Below are 21,488 nucleotides of genomic sequence, written 5' to 3'. Positions count from 1 at the left end.
ATAGTATAATTAACAAAAAATGAATATGTTAAAAATTGCAATATAAACAATAAAGAATATTCTCATGCAACGGCAGAGGTGCTATAAAAATTACATATGAATAATATCAACATGAGTTCTTAATATAGACTTAATATTTACACAAAAGAAAAAAAAATATGAATATCATGTTAACGATATACATAATAAATATGGAGCCAACATATGAATTTGTACAGGATTATGGGAAGGTGATTTAAAGATATGATTTAATTAAGCATAATGTTAGAGGATGTAATCAGAAATGGGACTCAATGTTAATGAGTTCGAGTAGGTAAAGTTTGAGGCGTTTTTTAAAGGAAGTACATGTATTATGTACTTATGTAATGTACTTATGTACATGTATATAGTGTAACCACAGGCGCCGGAACCTAGGGACTGAGGCCATTTGAGCCCTCCAATAAACTTTGTAAAGGGGCTGAGTCCCCCTAATAATTTTTGAAAAAACAATGCAATGTACCCTCCTCCTGCGTACGCGCTTGAGTCCCGTATATACGGGACGACCATCAATTTTTAGTCCCTCCAATGTTTTCCGATGCCTCTGAGTAGAACCTATTTTACCTTATAATAGAAACTTTTTACCTCCTCATCACGGAGATGAAAATAACTATTTTTTTTTCATAGGGTTGCAACAAAGTTTCGTGGTGCTGAGGAGAGAGGAAAGAAAACAGATAGACTTGTTTGAATTTATTCCACTAGTGTTTTGACGCAATATTACGTCCTTGATCGTAAAGTAGTTAAAGAACGAGACTCCGGAATGCGAGCAATTCAATTTTTGGGGAAAAGTGAGATATAACATTTTGCCATCTGAGCACAGATTTAATAACTTTTGTCGCACTACGGTCATTTTCTGTACACGAGGCTAATTGGACCGGTACCTACAATTTATTGCCGATTCCGAACGGCAGCTTGTTTTTATATTCACCCAGAGGTTTGTGCGCTAACCCCTCGATGTGGGATTCCCTACGGTAGCAATTTGTTTCTGTGACCATGTTGTCGCTGTTTTTGTTGTACTCCTGCGTCAATAAAGCTTCTGACAAGGACGAACCGGGTATCGACACCTCTAAACATCCTTTGGTACTTTAGGCGAGTATCTTATCGATCTGGGTTTCTGCAATTTGCGCATTATGATTGGATAAACTGATGGTTTGATATATTAACTTATTGATAAGGCAATTTCTTAGTCGGGAATCGATCAAACTCTACTTCGACTAATTGCTGATCATCTACTTTCCTCTTCGCTATTTCAACAAAACGGAAAAGCTTGTCAGTAAATGAAAAAAAAAAGAAAAGAAAAAGAGTGTAAAAAAACGAAATTAATGTGAGAAGTCTTACGTAGACAGAGAGAGAAACTGTCAACACGTACGGGAATCTGAAAATTAGATCGAGTCCTCTAATCCAGTACGGTGGGTCACAAACCCCCGGGATGGGAGGTCACGACAATGAACTAGAGGGTGGGGGTCGCGAGAGATTCTCTGAAATAAAAACTTTCAAATAAGAAATTAATTTGTATTTTAAAATAAGTCACAACTAAAGAATGCCTTTATTCAGCTGAGTAATTATCATGTATCATACAGTGTAATTTTATCAGATTCTACTTGTACAATGATCAATATATCGGCTCCGTCATGTCAGAATCATGAATGTGCAATGTCTTTGGAAAAAAAGAACGTGGGAAATGACGGTTGAATGTTCATTCCACCCATGTTACTCTATGGCAGGGCCGGAACTAGAGTGGGGAGCAACTGCCCGGGTGGCAACATTTACTGGGAGGTAGTTTTAGGTGGAAACAAAGAACTGCATTATAGAATTACCGAATTTTAAAGTTGTGGGGTCGTTCTATGAAAGTTATTTTCCTAAAATGTTTTGTAACGTGTGTTTCAATAGGGATACACATTCGCGTTTCACGAAAACCTTAGCAAAACGAGGTATCCAAACAGCTGATAAAAAAAAAAGAGGAAAATTTGTGCATTCGTGCTTCTGGCATTTGGCGGACGATATCATGTTAGTACTTTTACAGGGTGACTTGGAGAAAATCACCCGATTTCTCAAAATTGTATATTTCTCAAAAATTAAAAACACAGAATATATACATAGAATGATAAATTATACGTGAATATACGGGCCAAAATGTGTCGGCGTTTTACGAACAGTTTTTGTTAATGGTCGATTTCGAGTGTAGAATCATTTTGAAACAACAAATGAAATTATATTTGGCTCAAAGCTAAACGTGGAGGATATGAAAAGATCACGTGGATGGCTCCAGAACTTCAAGAAAAGACACGGCCTGATTTTTCAGATAGTATGCGGAGAAAGTGCAGCTGCGGATACAACTGTGAATGAAAAAAGGGGAGCTAAAATCATTGATTACTGAATACACCGCAAAAAAAAAAAAAGTGATTTTTTTTGGAAATCGAAAAAAATAAAAGTGAGTGATCAACTCATTGTTTTTATCGTCTCTCCTATTTACAAACTTTCGATTTTATGAACTAATTATGAAGTCCGTACGGGTTCCTAAAAATGAACGTCAACTGTCGATCATAAATTTCGGCGGAACCCTTATAAATCCTAGAACCCAAAAAACTTTGACAGAAAAGAACTTTCTTGTTATTGATACTCGTAAGGCTGTTCTTTATAGGGAATTCTGAGAATAAAATGTGAATTAGAAGGTGGAGCACCAGCATGTAATTTTAACCGAGGTCCCATGATGATGTCGGACATCGCACCTATTAATGAAATATTTAAAATTTTTTATGTTGGACAGCCTTATAATGGACAGTGCAATGGATGTGCCAATTTGTTAGAAGTTCCGCTGAGGAATGTGGACAAGGTGCACTTGTGGTTTAGTAGTAATAGTAGTAGCTTTATAACAATCGAGGGTTCTGTGGAACAACTTCATACCATTAAAGGTTCCGTGAGAACTTTAATGTTGTAAAACTCTATGCTAGATGACATGAAAATTCTCCAGCAGGTGTTAGGTGAACCCGTTCGGAATTGACTGCTACTCAGCCGTACATGCACCTCGTACACATTCCTCTATGAAAATTCGGAATCGACTTGAAGCAGTGTTAATTAGCCCTCGTGTGCATAAAATAGCGAGACGAAAATCACCAAACAGCCTATCCCAATCGCCAAGCTGCGATGTTTTTATTTTTAATAATTTGTTTCGTCTCAACGAAATGTGATTTGCTCTATGACCTGTTTCTCATCAATATCCAAAGAGATTTTACAACAGGAAGAGCCAACTTATGTGCGATGAACGTTTCGATATCGCTCGCGACCACTCAATGAATGAATGAATCGGGAAGTGCTTCTAATTCTGTTTTCGTTTTCTCTCCTAAGGGCACACAGGAAGGAACTCTCTCGCCTCTATTATCTTTTTTTTCCTTTCTCACTTCCCCTTTTTTTCTTTTCATTCAATGGCGGAAATTATCTAAAGTTTCATTTCTTACTTTCTTCATTTAAGGTGATGCAACCAAACAGGAAAAAAAGAATGAGGAAACGATAACTGACATGTGAACCAATTATAAAACCAAAAGAAACAGATATTTGCATACGGTGCACCGAAGTACAAGTTTTGATTTTCTAATAAGCAATTTCTGAGGGTCACCCCCCCCCCCCAAAAAAAAAATCTCGTTTGTGGTGAGGCAATTCGAAATTGACCTCGGCTAAGACCTTAGCTGTGTTTGGTGGTTAATTTCAGTGTTTTTTCCACCCGTGATCTGCTTCCAACCATGTTTTCTTCCTATGGGCAGTGTCTTAACTCCTTCGCTTGCAAGTGAATTGGCAAGAAATTTGGATGCTCTAAATTTGACGAATCAGCAATAAATATAATAACCTTGTGTCCTAACCTAACCGCACGTTAGAGAAAGGAGGGGGAACAAATAAAACAATAAGATAGTATAAAAATAAAAGGTGATAAGAATGTGTACAAAGTTATATTTCTTTTCACCCTCACCTTACCTATTCTCTTTCACTCTTATAACAGATACATCACACGTGAGGAAAAAATCACTATCAGGGTATACAAAAGGAAAAAAAAAGTTGTAAGGGTAAAAGTTTAAAAGGTTGCAACAAAGCTTCGGGATGATCAGTAGAGAGGAAAGAAAACAGTGTAAACTTATTTGAATTCATTCCACTGGCATTTGGACGCCTTTGATCGTAAAGTGGTTAAATAGCGCCCTTGTATCCAGCCCATAAAGTGAAATAAAAAAATCCATACACCAATATAGAACGGGCTACAACAATAATTTTTCCCAACTCTGAAACAGAACCGCTGAAAAAAAAAGCGTAAACAGAAAAAATTCTGGGAATTTTGACGGCTATTAATAAATGCGTGTGGGGAAAAAACACAAAAACACCCAATGAAGAAATATGTTTCAAAGTGGAGACAAAAAATTTCCCCAGAAAAAAATAAAAATAATTCCGGAAACCTTAAAAGAAGGACAAAAGGGCGAATTTTTTCCGAAACGTAGGAGGACGCTTGAAATGACATCAAAAAGGAGGATGGTTGGTAACCCTACTTTAGGGCTATGTAGACACACACAACACGTTCCTGCATGTTATGAATTCGTTAGAAATTCTGCAGAGGAATGTGTATGATGTGCATGTACGGTTGAGTAGTAGTGTCCACCGACAGTCAGGCTTACTAACACCGTAGACCAGGCATCTTCAACCTGTTGCTCGCGACTCCACGATGCTCCCTGAAGTACCCAGAAAGCTCGATGCTCGTCTCCGATTTCGTGCTAGCTAGCACTTGATCAACGTTCCAATTAAACACTTTATACAAATTGTATTCTAGGATTGAAACCAGTCAGATTTCATGCATTCGTATGTCAAACTTGCTGTACGGATGCTCTTCTTTTGATGATAGGTATAGGCAGTGCTGACGACTGGAAAAAGGTTGAAGAACTCTGCCGTAGACTAAAGGAATAATGCAAATGCCACCACCTCCAAAGAAAAAAAATTTCCTTTACCTTTTTTGATATTGGTAGATACACATTTTTAATGTAAAAGATATATATATGTACACATATACATATATAGTGTTAGCATATTCGAAAACTGAGAAAGGAGGACGCCTGCGCGCACCCTTTGTGCCGTCACGTATTCCAATTTCTACAATAGACGGCGCCACTATTCCGATCAATGAAACCTTCCACAACCATAATTTTTCCCAACTCTAAAACAGGAACTGCTAAAAAGAACAGAAACAGAAAAAATTACGGGAATTTCAACGCCTATTGCTGAATGCGTGTAGGGAAAAACACAAAAATACGCATACCAATGAAGAAACACGTGCTTCAAAGTGGAAAGAAAAAAATTTCACCAGAAAAAAAACAGAAAATTAATTCCGAAAACATGAAAAGGAGGACAAAAGGGCGAATTCTCTAAAACGTAGGAGAACACTTGAAATGACATCAAAAAGGAGGACGGTTGTTAACCCTATATATATAGGCCTACATATGAAGTTATGTCACTAAAGAGATATGCAAATGATGGGATGGAACGGGGGTGCTTGGCTGGTTTTTCATGTAGGATATAGTTTTCCAAACTTTTTGTTCCATCGCCCCCTTCTTCAGGAAATTTTTCCCTTCACCCAACTCAAGAGAACTCATAGGATCCTATGTTACACCCGAAGCTTCTATCGCCCCCCAGGACAATGCCATCGCCCACGAGGGTGCGATATTGCCCTCTTTGGGAAACACTGATGTAGGAGATCAAGGGCTTATGCTTTGATCAAGGGTATTTGTTGTCACGTAGTTTGTAACGGTGAACATCTGATACAGAAAAACTTTGCATCAGGCATAAAGTACGTATTTTTCTTATTTTTCGATAATGCCCCATGCGCACGATATATGATAGTTTCGTTCTACACAATGTTTGTTCACTTGTTAATCACTTAATGTAAACGTCTCATCATGGCCCCCACATCCTGAAGCAGGGCCCCTAGGTTGGGATCTTTTATGGGCCCCCCGACCAGACTTTCACGGGGCCCCTTTTATGATGAATTTATAGCGTGAAAAAACAAAAAATGATTAAAATCCTCCCGGGCCCCAGGGCTACAGCCTTGTCAGCCCACCCCTTGTGGGGGCCATGCGTCTCATACAGAAAGGGCCCCTCTCCTTCCAATTGAATCATTTCGATGTTCCTCTTCCGCACGAAATTGAAATGCTTAAATGGCGTTTATTTTTATATATTTACATAAGAATTTCAATTAATATTTTTCTGGATCGCATTTCATACAGTAGCTAATATCATGAATTATGATCTCTGTCTTGAAAACAGATATTGAATCATTTTGTGTCACTTTCTTTCTTTCAAACCGAGCACAACTCAGGTTTATCGCTATGGGCTACTACCTAGTGAGTTGTGCCGGAAGTGTAAGTGCGTGCACCTCACAGTCTGAGTGCTTATCTAATGTCGAGTCTGATTTTTCAGTGCTGCCATCTATATTTCAGAAGTGAAGTGTAATGATTCAATCATTTTGTGTCACTGGGATGTGGCCAACTTTAAAGGTCATTCGTAACCAAGTAGTGAATGCCCATTAGTTGATTGCCATTGAATTGAAATTGTCCTTGGATCGAACGGTGAAATTAGGTAACAGCAACATTTTTGGATAAGTTCAAATATGCGAAGAAAAAAAACCCAATCGCGCGCAATTGAAAAGTCGCACGAGCCGGGTGTCCGGGTTCGCATTACCCACCACATCATGACCTTGACCATGGAAACCATCTTTTGTAATCAGCCCTCATTTCAATCCACGCTACCTGCCTTCTCTCTGCTTTCGGAGGAATCGGGGACAGATCAACATGTTAGAATGCAAACGCGGTCACGAACGCCGAGAGTTTTTTTTCTTTGTCAAAAAAATTCAATGGCTAAAAAATTGTTTTTTGCGAATCAGCCACGTTAATAGTATTTGGGTCGTTGCGTACTCTAGTCCACACCCATGGGGTCAGTCATCATAGTAGAGGTCATCTTTGACCTCCATCAAACACACACACACTGAGAGAGAGAGGCTAATATAATTTATTTTATAGAGTTTCAACCGGTTGTGGTGGCAGAGAAGATGATCATGACTTGAGCCTTCGGGGGTGGCAGAACCGAAACCACAAAAACTATTCGGTATCGGAGTCAATGGCCTGTTCTTAATTATCTCTTTTGGACTTTCAACCAGACAGAGTCGTAGCCAGAACAGAAATTCTTTTTGGGAGGGGGGGGGGGCAAATTGAGGGTACAGTATACTAAACCAGTGTTTCTCAACCTGGAGCCATATGTTACCCTTGTGGTTCTTGGACTCTGGGGGACATGGGGAAAATCAGATGAAAGGGGAGTCATGAAGTTGTGGAAGTTGTGGGTGGGGGGGGGGGGCACGTAGAGCTGTGAAGAAATAAAGTTTTCAAGTGAAATATGGTGGGGAAAGAACGGTACACTACTTTCAGAATCCAGCAGAGCTGTCCATATAATCAGTCATCTTAACCCTCGAGTTTATGTGGGCGGGATACGGAGCCTCATATTGATGGGGGGGGGGGGGGAGCTGCACGATGAGATCTGGCACTATGATTTTCAAATGTAAGTATGTAGGTTTTGAGCTGCTACTTCTCCAGCTACCGGGGGACCCATGGTATTGTGACGGCAATCCTCCACAAAGAAGAAAGCTCAAGCTCATTGAACTCTCAAAGTATGGATTGCCTATACAAGGCTAGAATTCAGTGAGCTTTCTGTGGTTTAGTAGTAGTAGCCTAGTATAGGCACGGACCACGGGTTGATGTGTCGGGAAGGTTGGTTTATTATTTAGGTTCATTCTGTGGATCGTCCAGTATTTTACACAGACCTATTTTTCCTATGAAATTCGGCTCTTGAGATGGGTGGTCACCACTTTCTTTGGATCTGTGTCTACCCCAGGGTTGCAGAGATCGAATCTTATTCGTAGAATTTTTGTTCATTGTAAATTTAGTTTTTATTATATTTAGTGGAAAGGAACTCGCTCTTGGATGGGGGGGGGGGGCTGGATAAGACAGGAGGCCACGAGAAGGAAATATGGTCCAAAGGGGGGGCCCATGGGCTAAAAAAGAGTGAGAAAAACTGGAGTAAAACATTTTTTTTTCGCCTACATCACCTTCATCTCCTCATACTTCGGACCGCCCCTCTCGCTACATAAAACTCACAGCTTGCTCTCAACTCGAATAGTGCTCGAATGTTGATTCCGCCGGTTGATTCAATTTACTCTCTATAGTCTCGTGTATATTTAAATATACATGACAACTACATGGTCAGAAAAAAGATAAACCATCATACCAATTTCTTCTCTCAATTTTTTTAGCATTATAGAAAATACATCTTTTATAATGTCATTTCAATACAAAATACGGCTGTATAAGTACGTGCAATAATTTTTATTTTTTTATCTGGGAAGAGTTGATTCCTTGTGGGTGTCATTTTCCGAGACTTGCTAGAATTTTATGCTTTCAAAGATTTATAAAATCGTTACAAATTAAGGGGAATTGCAAATGAAATTCAAGGTAACAACTATTCAACTTTGCTTAGCAAGATTTTATCTGTTTACAGATAACATCAAAATCAGGGCAAACTGTATATTTTACCCTTAACTAACTATTTAGCTAATTTAATATCAACTCTAATTAAATTGCTATGCTGGTGCATTGTTTCAGTTAAAAAAATGCTATTATTTTGTGTTAAAATTGATGCTAATAGCATAGTAAATATGCGTTAGGAGGTGGGGGGGGGGAGGGGCAGTGATGACGAAATTTTCCTGACAAGGGGGGAAGGGGGTCAAAAATGGCTAAAACTTTGCTTACGTAATACTCGAACGGTCCCTAGACATAAATTTTTTTTATTAGTGAGAGTGTGCGAGAAAAAGAATTTAAATTCTCACTGTGTGTGTGTGTGTGTGTGCTCTATGAAAAGGGTAAAAAACACTGACTTTGACGTTTATGAAGAATTATTTGACGTTTGAGATCTCTCGGATCTTTCCTTAAACAATGTATGAATGAGGCTTATCTCCCTCTTGTCGCAAGAAATTTTCACACCCGAGAAGACGTTACGTTAAGAATGGGATATTATTTTCGAGTTCATAAAAAATTCACGAGCAACATTGTTTCTATTTACCTTCTGTTTGTCGACAGAAACAACAAGGTAACAATCAGAGCTGCTCGTTTTTTCTATGATTTAAACATTCACGTCGGATAGGCTGACCAATCATGATTCAAACCGTGATACATCCGTGTCTTTTCCTCGCTCAGTTCCATTTCGTTTTTAATTTGGGAAAGAAAAGGATTGTCTCTTGTAACCTGAGAAATGCCAATTACGCATTTATTACAGAGACCGATATTCTGGGTTTTGTCTACTCGCGCGCGTGTCGTTATTTGTCCCCAGAATGGTTTTTGTCTATTATACGACCCAGTTTCTGTTTTTTTTGTTGTCCGTTTCTCTTCGATCTGATTTACCCAAACGAACGCGAAATAATAGAATTAGTTTCAAGTAAGTGAAGGAGGAGGAGGAGAGATGGACGAGGGGGGGGGGGAAATACGAAGCTAACAATAATAAAGAGAGAGATCAAAAACACACTAGTGATGAGAGAGGGAACAGAAACAATCGACCCGTTGTTTTTCTATCGATCGAACAACAGGTCCGACGGCTGTTCGGACATATTTTAGAAAGAAAACCTCGTTCGTTTGATGTCACGTTGAGATTTAGGTCGTCGTCCGATGCGCGCTCTTCCAATGCAATGGCCAACGGCCATTTCTCTTAATTGGGCAAAAGTTATTTGTTGAATATTATGTTTCAGAAATCTACTTAAGTCGAGCTCTTTTGGGGTGACAGAAAGATTCCTGCTTCATTTCACTCGACACCATTCATAAATTGTAGGAATGACAATAACCACCCCAAACTACACTCTTTGCGATAGTTAGCAACTCGGCAGTTACTTTTAGCAATTTTTTCTTTCCCATTTCACACATATTAACGTATAAGTTACCTACATACAATGCCCTGTCCTTTTTTTTAAATCTATTTTCTAAGGGTAAATACAACCCCTTTTCGAAATTAGTAGATTTGTCTCTTTGTCTTGAAGACAAAGTTAGCATAGCATAATTCGGATTTACAGTACTGCAACTGCGAATGAGATTCAAGTACATTCTGCTAAAAACATTTCCAACGTACGCCAATGCCATATACAGGTCTAGGTACATAAAAAAATGGAAAGATTAATGTTTCATGTAGGCCCCTTTGTCCTAAACTTCTAATTAGTGAAATTTAAATGAGAAGTCATTTATATATACAAAAAAGCATTCATATTTTTAAATGCAATATTTACGCAGATACGTACAGTATTTGATTTTCATTTCAGTTTTTTGTTTTCAGCATTTGTCGCCAATGATTTAGGGTGTGGCGCCAGGCCCGTCATTTAGGAGGGGCAGGGGGGGACCGTTGCCGCCCCGCCCTGGCTTTTGAAAATACACTACAAATGGTGTATATATATATATATACACACAAATATATATATATGCGTACCTTTAGTACATGATCTTTGCTCCCCCCCCCCCCCCGGAAAAAGTTGATATGACGGCCCTGTGTGGCGCATGAATTGCGAAACGTAAATTAAATTCAAAGTTTTGAAAAATTCTGTAAATTGTCCAAAAAATGTAATTGCTATTTTTGTGAATAAAAGGGGATAAAATGTTTATTTATTTTATCCTTTTATTCTAATTTGTGTGCAGTCCCTAACAATGGCAACTTTTATAAGCCCACGAAACCTTGCCAACACAGTGATAAGTCGCCAAAAGAAAGTGATTTTTATATATTCAATATCTCGATAAATATTGCATTCGACTTCAAGTCAAGTCTTTAAGTGACTGCAAGTGACTTCTCAAAGCGAGATCTACATTTCAATAACTGGAAGTTTTAGCACTTCTTTAATTAATACGACCCCTTGAAAATTTAAGGCATTTTGAGTAACCGCAGGTCATTTGAAACCTTTTGGGATTATATATTAGTGATTAGTATGTTTCCAAAGTCAACGGTAACGCAGAGATATCCGGGGAGCAAACAATTTGGGACAGCCTGTATAGTCGAAGATTATTGGAATGCATATTATGCACATTGCATATACTGTATTTTAATCCCTTTTTAGTACCGGCCTATTTTACCTCGTTGTTTTCTGTTCGGAGCCCTTATGTAAGATTCTGAAGTTTTAGACTTCAAAAAACTGTATAAAGGGGTTGGTGCGCTAACCCCTCGATGGGGACTGCCTGCGGTAGCAATTTTTTCTGTGGTGGTGTCACCGTTTTTATTGTACCTCTGTGTCAGGAAAGTTTTCTGACAAGGACGAACCAAGTATCGAATTCGCGACACCTGTAAACAGCCTTTGGTACTTTAGGAGAGTATCTTATCGACCTGGGCTATCGCGCCCACTGGTACATATTGTTCTTTTTCGTAGCCTCCTTTGCGTAGAAGTCCGCCTTTTCATTTCCTATTCCCGCATGTGCACGAACCCGTATAAGTTTGATGTCTAGAAGCTCTAAATGAAACCACAAAAGGGTGGTTCTAGGCTGTGTAGCCTATGCGGACGAACGGAGCGCCGAATTAGAAGTTGGTCCGGGAATGATGTCAAGAGAAAAATAATCACAAAAATTGAAAATAAATAACTAAATATATATATATAAAGCTTTTATACAATATTTCAAACTGTATGAGCGTACTAGACTGAATGATTCGCAGAGAAAACCGTGAAACAGTTGCGTTGTATGGATTGACGAAGTCAAGACTTTTATATGGAAAAATCATGCTTGTCGTGAAACTGAAGCTCAAAAACTGGTTCAAAATCTTTTCGATGACTAAAGTAATTTGAAACTACTTGTTTGGTTCGACTATTTTTTCGTTTTTACGAGATCGATTTTCCATCTATCACACGAGACGAAAACTGAAATAATGGGAAAAAATTATTCCCATTTTAGAAGCAGAAGCAACCAGTGCGTGAACTTGACAAAACCACACAAACAAATTATCGTAATTTTCTTTCGAAAAATTTCGGTAATACTGTAACAATGTGAGTATTGACTCAATCATGTTTTGAGTCCGAAGAAATAGAGTAGTTAGAGAATTTTAGATTAAAATTCTCCTAGAGAATTTTACATCTCAATCTTACAATATTACGATGACGAATTCATCAACCATTTTTCATAACAACCCCCCAGCACGCCCTTTTTTATTTTTAAGTGCATTGCAAAAATTGCGCTTTTCTTTTTGAGAATCTCGTCTCAAAATGGGTCGGGTTCACGTTGCCGTTGATCGTTGGTTCGAAGTACCGAGCACGAAGCCCTTATATTCTCCTTCATTGCCCCCCCCCCCCCATAAAGAGGTGCTTCAATTTAAAGATGAAGTATTGATCACTTAAGAATGATCAATCATTATGAAAAAGAGTGTTCCACACACACACACACACACACACATTTTGGAAGAGATTCTCACCAGTAATTTGAAGTATTTTCAAGATATCCAAATATGGAAGCTTGTAATCGTATTCAATTCAACTACAAAATGTTCAAACGCTTTATTGATGATGCCCTTCCAGACGAAATTTTAGCCAAAAACTAAAAATTATTTTTAAAGATCTGGTTGAATAATAATAATAAAACAACACTATATACGAAAGTATTCGAGCACCATTAACTGGGGTGACTGCACACTTTTGAAGAAAAAGATGTTTTTTAGCCATGGTTGTTCATATTCGGAGTCACTTGCCGCTTCCATTTGTTGTATTGTTTCCACCTCGGCCTCGCTCCAGGCTATATATCTTGCTGTAGCCTCTTCCATTATTTTAATCATAAACTGCCTGTTGTGGCGTTGTTTTTCAGTAATACTGGTAGTTTTACTGTCTCGTTCTTCAAATTTATTTCATTTCTCATCCAGTATTCCCACCTATATATCAGATGGTGTACGTCACATTCGGTTGACCCACAGAAAACGCATATCGGGGATTTTCCGAAATATTTGTTTTGATGCTCTGCAAGTGATCCGTGTCCCGTAAGTATTTGGTTCGAGAAGTTCCCTTCCACTCTTTTAACATCTACCGTCAAGAATATACTATCAGTTTTTCTTTTTTTTGAAGACAATGTCCATTCCTACTGCCATTTCTGCAGAATCTTTCTCTAACACAGCTTCTTTATGTACCTTCTATCGAATGGATGTTGTAGTCTATATTCGCGTTTCTCAACCTTTTTTTGCCCGCGGCCCCCTTTGAAGCATATTTTTTTTCTCTCGTGGCTCCCCTGTCTTAACCCAGAGTCTTCAACCCTCATCTAGAAGCAAGATCCTTTATACGTATTGAATTTATTTTTTCAGTGAATTTATGTTGAACGAAAATTTTGCAAATAAGATTGGCCTCCAGACCACTGGCCTAGAATTTATTGAGCTCCCTGCTAATCCGAGTTCTGTTCAGGACCGTCTTAACATCTAGGCAGAGTGATGCTATGGTAGTCCCATACTTAGCCGGAAATAAACAGCCTACATATTTTCTACTTATTTTCAAAATTTTTTTTACTATACAAAATATCATAAGATGGGGTTACTTATGCACATGAGACCCACTGGGCATGACCCCTCACAAGAGTGGGACTGACAGAGCTGCAGCCCGGGGCCTGATATGGTTTTCATAATTTTTTGTTTTTCACACTATAAATTTAATATAGAGGAGGGGCCTGCGAAAAATGTAGGCGGTGAGGCTCGGGTGGGTCCGTGCCCTAGACCAGTGGTTCTCAACCTTTGGAAGCCCGCCCGCGGCCCGATAAATCTTTTTTGCGTAAGTGAAAGGCCCGGTTATATACACAACTAACGAAAAATTAATGGGAAAATTAAACTGCGAATCGCTCACGGCCCGGTGTGGCTAGTGTTAGGGCCCAGTACTGGGCCGCGGCCCGGCAGTTGAGAAACACTGCCCTAGACGGCCCTGGTTTTGTTGGATTCTGTAAGTGTATGGTCACTAATATAAAAGCATTATTTCTTCATACCTTAATTTTTCTTCTCAGCATCCCTCCAAACCACCTGCCATGGCCCCTTTCTAAATTTTCTTCCGTGTCCCCCTTGAAGTATCCCAGTACCACTAGGGGACCATATGGCCCCCGGTGAGAACCACTGGTCTACTGATATTGATCATTTTCGTCGCACCACGGTCATTTTCTGCACACGAGGGCTAATTAGACCGGGACCTACAATTCATTGCCGATTCCGAACGGCAGGCTTGTTTTTTATGCTCATCGAGAGGCTGGTGCGCTAACCCCTCGATGGGGACTGCCTGCGGTAGCAATTTTTTCTGTGGTGGTGTCGCCGTTTTTATTGTACCTCTGTGTCAGGAAAGTTTTCTGACAAGGACGAACCAAGTATCGAATTCGCGACACCTGTAAACAGCCTTTGGTACTTTAGGAGAGTATCTTATCGACCTGGGCTATCGCGCCCACTGGTACATATTGTTCTTTTTCGTAGCCTCCTTTGCGTAGAAGTCCGCCTTTTCATTTCCTATTCCCGCATGTGCACGAACCCGTATAAGTTTGATGTCTAGAAGCTCTAAATGAAACCACAAAAGGGTGGTTCTAGGCTGTGTAGCCTATGCGGACGAACGGAGCGCCGAATTAGAAGTTGGTCCGGGGGGGGGGGGGTTTACCAGGTTGAAAGAGAAAAATAATCACAAAAATTGAAAATAAATAACTAAATATATATATATAAAGCTTTTATACAATATTTCAAACTGTATGAGCGTACTAGACTGAATGATTCGCAGAGAAAACCGTGATTTTTGACGCCTTTCACCTGGCTCAGAGCAGTGAGTTATCGGGCTTATTTTACTGGTGCGACTTATACGCCAGAGGGACGTCGAGACTGTCTAGCACGGGTAATAATAATTAACGATAAGATAACGCACCTGAAACCATGTAGTTGATCTATCATAAAGATTTGCGCATTTTTAAGACCATGTCTGTAGAACTTGGCTTATTCTTACTGCGTGGGTCTCATCCGGACACAGCCCGGGGACCTCATGACAATTAGATCTGTTTACAATTTTCGACAGTAATGGGCGGAGCTTCAGAAAAAGGCTCAGTTTGCCAAAGGGGTCTCTGATGCTGTTAAAAAGGGGGGGGGGCAAGATCTTACTTTATAGATATTGCACGAAATCTCATTCCAAAAACTCATGTATTCGTGATCTCTAGTTTGCAATATTATTAGTTTTTCTGCATTTGTGCTTATCCTTTTGATAAAGGTCTTCAAATATACAATCAATCGAAAATTCTAACATTTTCTGCCGGATGCTTGATGCTGAAAAAAAAAATTGCACTTAAAAAAAAACATTTTGATGATTTTTTGTGGTGCCCCCTTCTCTCTTGATGCCCTAATCACATTCTTATTTTGCTTTAATGGTTAAACCCTGAGAGTATGGTTCTCGTAGTCCCAGAGTACGTAGTAGTCCCCTGAGAGACATGGTTCTTGTGCATTTGCTATGGACACCTCGTAGTAGGACATGGTTCTCGTGGTCTCTCTGCTATGGGCACCTCGTCATCGATGGGGTTATGAATCTCTTTGTCTTTGCTATGAGTACTCCGTGATAGGATACGCTTCTCGTGGTCCCTCTGCTATAAAAATTTCCTGATAGATAGAGCATGGTTTTCGCGTATGATCATCTCGTGATCTACAGAGTATGGTTCTCGTGTTCTCTCTGCTACGAACACCTCCGGGTCCCCACGAGAGCTTGATTTATAGGAAATTCAACTAAATACATTTTTTCATACACTGAAGAAAATTAAGTGCATTCATAATTTTTTAGCACAAGTTCTTAGAGTGATTAATACTTCAACATCATGAGTTGTACCCTTATCACTTAGTTATACATCAAAGTCACTACGATTGCTAATTTTGTCACTAGATGCCAGTCTGGTGTTTAGGTCTGTCCTCTGTTATCTAGTGAATGAATTTTTGAGCGAAGTAATCGCAAATAATCTGGTAACTCACGAGTGTTTCTTAATCGCTTGTTTTCAAACTGGATTTTGTCTTTTCCTCAACTGTTCAATTGAAGAAAAAGCAATCTATCTATTTTTTCTGAGATACTAAATAACATTAAAAAAACTGACAGTAGTTTTTCAAGACATTGTTTTATAAGTTTTTATGGCGTTATATATTCGTAATATAGTTACTCCCATTTCTTTAGTAGTGACGAAACTACCCATTTTCGGTCTGGTTGCTCAGCGGTTATTACCCGAATTATGTATTTTCATTTGGTGAGTGGTTTTTCATTGTTTTTTTTTTCTTTTTAAAGTTATACAAAATTGGTCGGTTCATAAAAGAAATCGGGATTTTTCGTATGTTGGTTGCATTCAACATGAATTGCTGCGCTGGCTACAAGTGTAACATGCTGGACATTAGGGTGGGTCACCGTTCCATGTAAATTTTTTTTTTTTAAATTTCTATCAGTCACAGCACGAAAAGGGGGCCAAATGATGCCTTTAGCTCGCATATAAATTTTTTGTAAGAATTGGTTATCATCTTCTGCCTTCGGATTGACTTTAAAGAATACATATTTTGAAAAAAAAAAAAACTTTTTTTTGATGAGTTGCTACAGTAAAGTTTTGGGGGAAAAAATTAATGTGTGTCTATAAAACAAATACAAATTGCATGAGTAACGTTTATTTATTACAAGAAAAAGTTTGCAAAAATGGCATTTATATTATTATCATCATATTTCAAATAGCGCGAAAATCCTTCTTACTATTGAATTTCGGCGAGACTCTTTTATGAAATTTCTCTCTCAGATTTTTTTGCACAATGTGGCTGAAGTTTCTATAACAATCTTGACCGCCTTTTCAACAGTTTCTGTTGGACATGGCAGGCGTAGTAAGGGCAGTTCTTCTGATTTTTGGAGGACAAACAGTTGGATGTCTTCGTAAAGTATGGATTTCAATATTTGGTGGACCAGATATATTCTACTTCTGCCAGTCAATGAGATCGATGTAAGATGATACATCAAATTTTACAATAGGAAGTTGAACCAGTCGGAGTCTATTTTTCTGAATGCTGCCGGCTGCTAGTTCAGAGTCGATCAGCATTGCGATCAGTAAATTTTCAGGGTGTGCGAAGTAAGTGTTTCTTTGAATTACGGGATATATTTAGCCTTTCAGTCCTGCGGGCAAATACCTAGTTGCAGCGATGAGCTTGAACAGCTGCTGGGTTCCATCTTTAAGCCGGATTTTCCTAGGAAAGGTTTTCTACGGTGCGCTCAGCGTGAAATCGCTGATTGGTTAAAAACCTGAAATTCACGTTTTTTAACCAATAAGCGTTTTCACGCTGCACACGGTGCATTGGCTTACCTGGCAGATATTTTTTCCCATACGAATGAAATAAATATTTCCATTCAAGGTTGTGAAGTGCCATCAATGATGCTGCTGAAATATTGCAAGCTTTTTTGGAAAAGTTACCCATATGGAAAAATAGAGTAGAGACCGACATTCTTGCTAACTTTACTATGTTGGAGGAAGTGTTATCTCGAGATGGAGTTGGGATGCAAAATCCTCTCTCAGCTGCTTTCAAAAAAGATGTTTGCAAGCACTTAGAAATACTAGAGAATTCTTTCGGAGAAATTATTTTTATCTTCACGGCTCTCAAGTAGAAACATGGATCCGTAATCCTTTCCTATCTGATATAAACTGCAACGAAGGTGCTGATTTGTCAAAAAATGAACTCGACCTCAGAGCCAAAAACCTTTCAAGATTGGAATGCGATTCAAAAAGCCTTGCAGTGTTCTGGTGCGCCATGAGGTAATTGCACCCCCCCCCCCACCATCTTGTAAAGCGAGCAGTGGAGCATTTGATTCCATTTGCAACCGCATATCTATGTGCATCAGGATTTTCAACGCTTGCATCAATCAAAACAAAATGTTACAATCGATTGGATGTCCAGCATGACATGCGTTTTGCGCTGTCAGATACCACGTCACAGTGAAATATTCCCATTCAAGATAAACAGTAATAGCCTTCGCACTGATATGTTTGTAATAAATCGTATTTAACTTGAAAACTTAATTAAATGTAGTGACATATACATTTGTCCTACGAGAACCTGAATATGGCGGGAACTTGTTGGATGTGAACAAATTTTAAGGTTTCGGCTGTTGCGATATTGTTTGTTTTACATGAAGTGGAATCTGCCCAACCCGGAAAGGAAAGCAATATTTGAAATGTTTAAGTAAAAAAACCGGTTTACATATAGCGGAAAGTGTTTAAAAAACATAAACAACGTGGATTTAATTTTATTTTTATCGCTCTCACACACACATTTTTTTTTCTACCGGAAACATTTGATGTCTTCACGAATTTTAATATAGGCTCATCGGGGCTCCGCGGCACACAGTTTGGAAACCCCTGGTTTAGGGGGGGGGAGATCGCGATGAATTTTTTAGAAAGAAATTTCGAGTTCTTCAAATAAAATAGCATTGAAAGAGAGAGAGAGAGAGAGAAATATATATATATAGAACTTTTTTTTCTTTCAAAATTTTTATTAAAAAAAAAAATTTTTTTTTGCATAAAAAAATAAATTTGATTGTCGGGGGGGGGGGGAAGGCGAGGCCCCTATGCCCCTTCCCCTCACGTACGTCTCTGATCCCACCAATATTTGTTGGGAGGTGGGGGGGGGCAGAGCGGGATGACGAAATTTTGCTCACGGAGAGAGGGGGGTCAAAAATGGCTAAATATTTGCTGACGTAATACTTGAACGGCCCCTATACTCACCGAGAGGTTGATGCGCTAACTCCTCAATGTGGGAGTCCCTTCGGTAGTGATATTTTTCCGTGTTCATGTTGTTGTTTCTGTTGTACCCTTGTGAGAAAAGTTTCTGACAAAGACGAACCGAGTATCGAACTCGCGACACTTCTTTTTTTTTTTTGATAGATTAACGTCCTCTATGCCTGCTTAGGACTCTAGGACAGCTTTAGTTCATAACGTCAGAGTGCAATCTTGTACAAAAACAGTTGCGAAGATGATCAGGAACAACAGAACTGTGTGGAACAAAGAAGTACAATGAAGAAACAGTCTCGACAAAAAAAAAAAAAATTGGTAGATGATGCAAAGAAAGAGGAAAAAAACCACAAAAAACTCAGCTCCTAGAGAAATGAAAGCAGCCAATGTCAAAAACGATTACATTTTCCATGAAAATTTCAAATTCCTTGATCAAAGTGCCTGGCTCGCGACACCTCTAAACATCCTTTGGCATTTTAGGCGCGTATCTTATCGACCTGGACTTTTTTTTTCTTTTCTTTCCTTCAAACCAAGCACAACTTATACCTACTCCGCGCAAAGCTCATTACGTCACTGAAGTCGTATATTTCTTCACCTATAGCCATTGGAGCCATTGGATATACTGCAAAAAAGGTAAAGATTTCACATTCGTCGGACTGCTATATCCGATGCCTACAGGTGAAATGGACGACTTGAGTGACGTAAAAGTTTAGCAGAGTCTTTCTGCTATAGGTGTTGTTAAACTCAAGTTATCGACTGGGCTACCGCACCCAGATAGGGTATGGTTCTCTCTCTAGTGGTCGTTCTGCTATGAACACGTCCTGAAGGAACACCTTCGGGAGAAATAGAGAATTGTTTATGATGCCCTTTTTTTACTATGTATATCTCGCCAGGACCGCAACTAAATGCTGGGTTAGCCAGCGCAAGCGCGCATTTTTTCGCTCTGTAATTTTGAAAGAAAGATTATATAAGTATAAAGGGTGATATTGTATAAAGGGTGAGTTGCGCTCCTTCTGGTCCGGCGCTCTGGGCACCAGAGAGTCGTCTGCTCCCCCTTTCTCCTTAGTTGCGGTCCTGCTTCAGACCAATTTTTCCCAACCTTTCTGATGTCGCGGATCATCCGTGGTGAAGGTAAATGCAGCACAGATCCCCCCATAACGAATGTAAATTCTGTCACCGGTTCCTCACAAAATCTAAAGTGTATTGTTTTATAAAATTTTCTAATCATATGACATTGAAGTAATAAATTACAATTACATTACAATTTTACTTCGCTAATTATATCGTGCGTTATGCAATACTATACTGCTTTAGTTAAGAAAATTACTTCGCACACAGGAGAAAGCAAATCCTTAAATGAACTTTGAGAGAAGATCTTGATTACATCTCCCCTCTGCTGACTATGCATGACTGGTCTGCCTATTTGCATTCTCTTACAAATCCCATTGTGTCAACGCATCTACACGTACCTACCTTGACTCGATCTCTCTTACACGGATACTCAACATGCAGTATTCTTATACGTTACTCTTTCTACTTCAATACTTGTGATCATGTTATCGACCATTGAAACCAACTCCTAGAAAAAAGCCCATTAAAACAAATTAATACGATTCAATTAAGTATCGAGTATTTCAAAAAGTCAACCATCTGTGATTTGTACTAAAAAAAATAAATAAAATAGTTGTTCAGTTCCCGACACACGAAATCTTCCTCTTGTTCAATTGCTTCAATTTGTTATTTCTTCAAATTAAACTTCTCAGATTTTTGACGTTTTCTTCTACGAAATGCTGCACAGATAGAAAAAGAAAATGATGAAAGTGGATTATATGCCAAGAATGATATGCCGCGCTGAATACTGTAGTAGGTTTCCTAACTTTTTGAGTAACTTTTTTGTAATCAAAACAACGCCTAAATCTGAAACCAATTATTTGTTTTTCACTTTGTCGTTAGCAACCGAAAATCAGTTACACTAGACAATATATTTTTAGTTTCCACTTCCGCCTTGATAAAATACTGGGGTAGAAAATGTTTGTGGTCTGGGGAGAATATTTCGTCTTAAATACCAATAAAATAAGATTAAGAAAAATAAGGAGAGTGAATCTATAAAATTATTTTTAAGAAGTAAACGAACAAATAAAGTCTAGATGAATTGAAAACGGAATCGAAACTCTTTATGAGATTTCATTCGAAATCATGCCTAAAATTGTAGTTAAAGCTATGTGTAAAATTTTAGTTCAAATTATGTGAGAAATTGAAGTTGAAAAATGGTGAGTGAAATCGTACGCGTATTATATATAAAAAGTTACAGAGAGATGGAGGGAAAGAGAGAGAGAGAGAACTAATAACGGTAACGTAGACGAATAACAAGTGAAACGAAGAGGGAAAGAGCGAGAGGTTTTTAAAATGAGCGGCGAGAAAAGAGTGTGGATGAACCGGTTGTTCAAATACTCTTTGTCACGGTAAAAGCCCCGGAAGGCCTGCCTGTAAAATCCAGGAGAAAAATATGAAGTCTGGAATCGATTAGAATTTTTAGCCGATTGATCAAAAATTATAATTCGGTTAATCAATTGACTTACTGAATTTTTTTTTTTAATCGGTTATTATTATAAATCAACCATTTTATAACAGTGATCTTCGACCTTCTTACACCAGCGC

Source organism: Pholcus phalangioides, unplaced genomic scaffold (genome assembly GCF_987345545.1).
Source record: "Pholcus phalangioides strain wild (caught in Gottingen) unplaced genomic scaffold, Ppha-v1.0 ptg000015l_1, whole genome shotgun sequence".
Classification (NCBI taxonomy): Eukaryota; Metazoa; Arthropoda; class Arachnida; order Araneae; family Pholcidae; genus Pholcus; species Pholcus phalangioides.
This window is presented reverse-complemented; position numbering follows the sequence as displayed.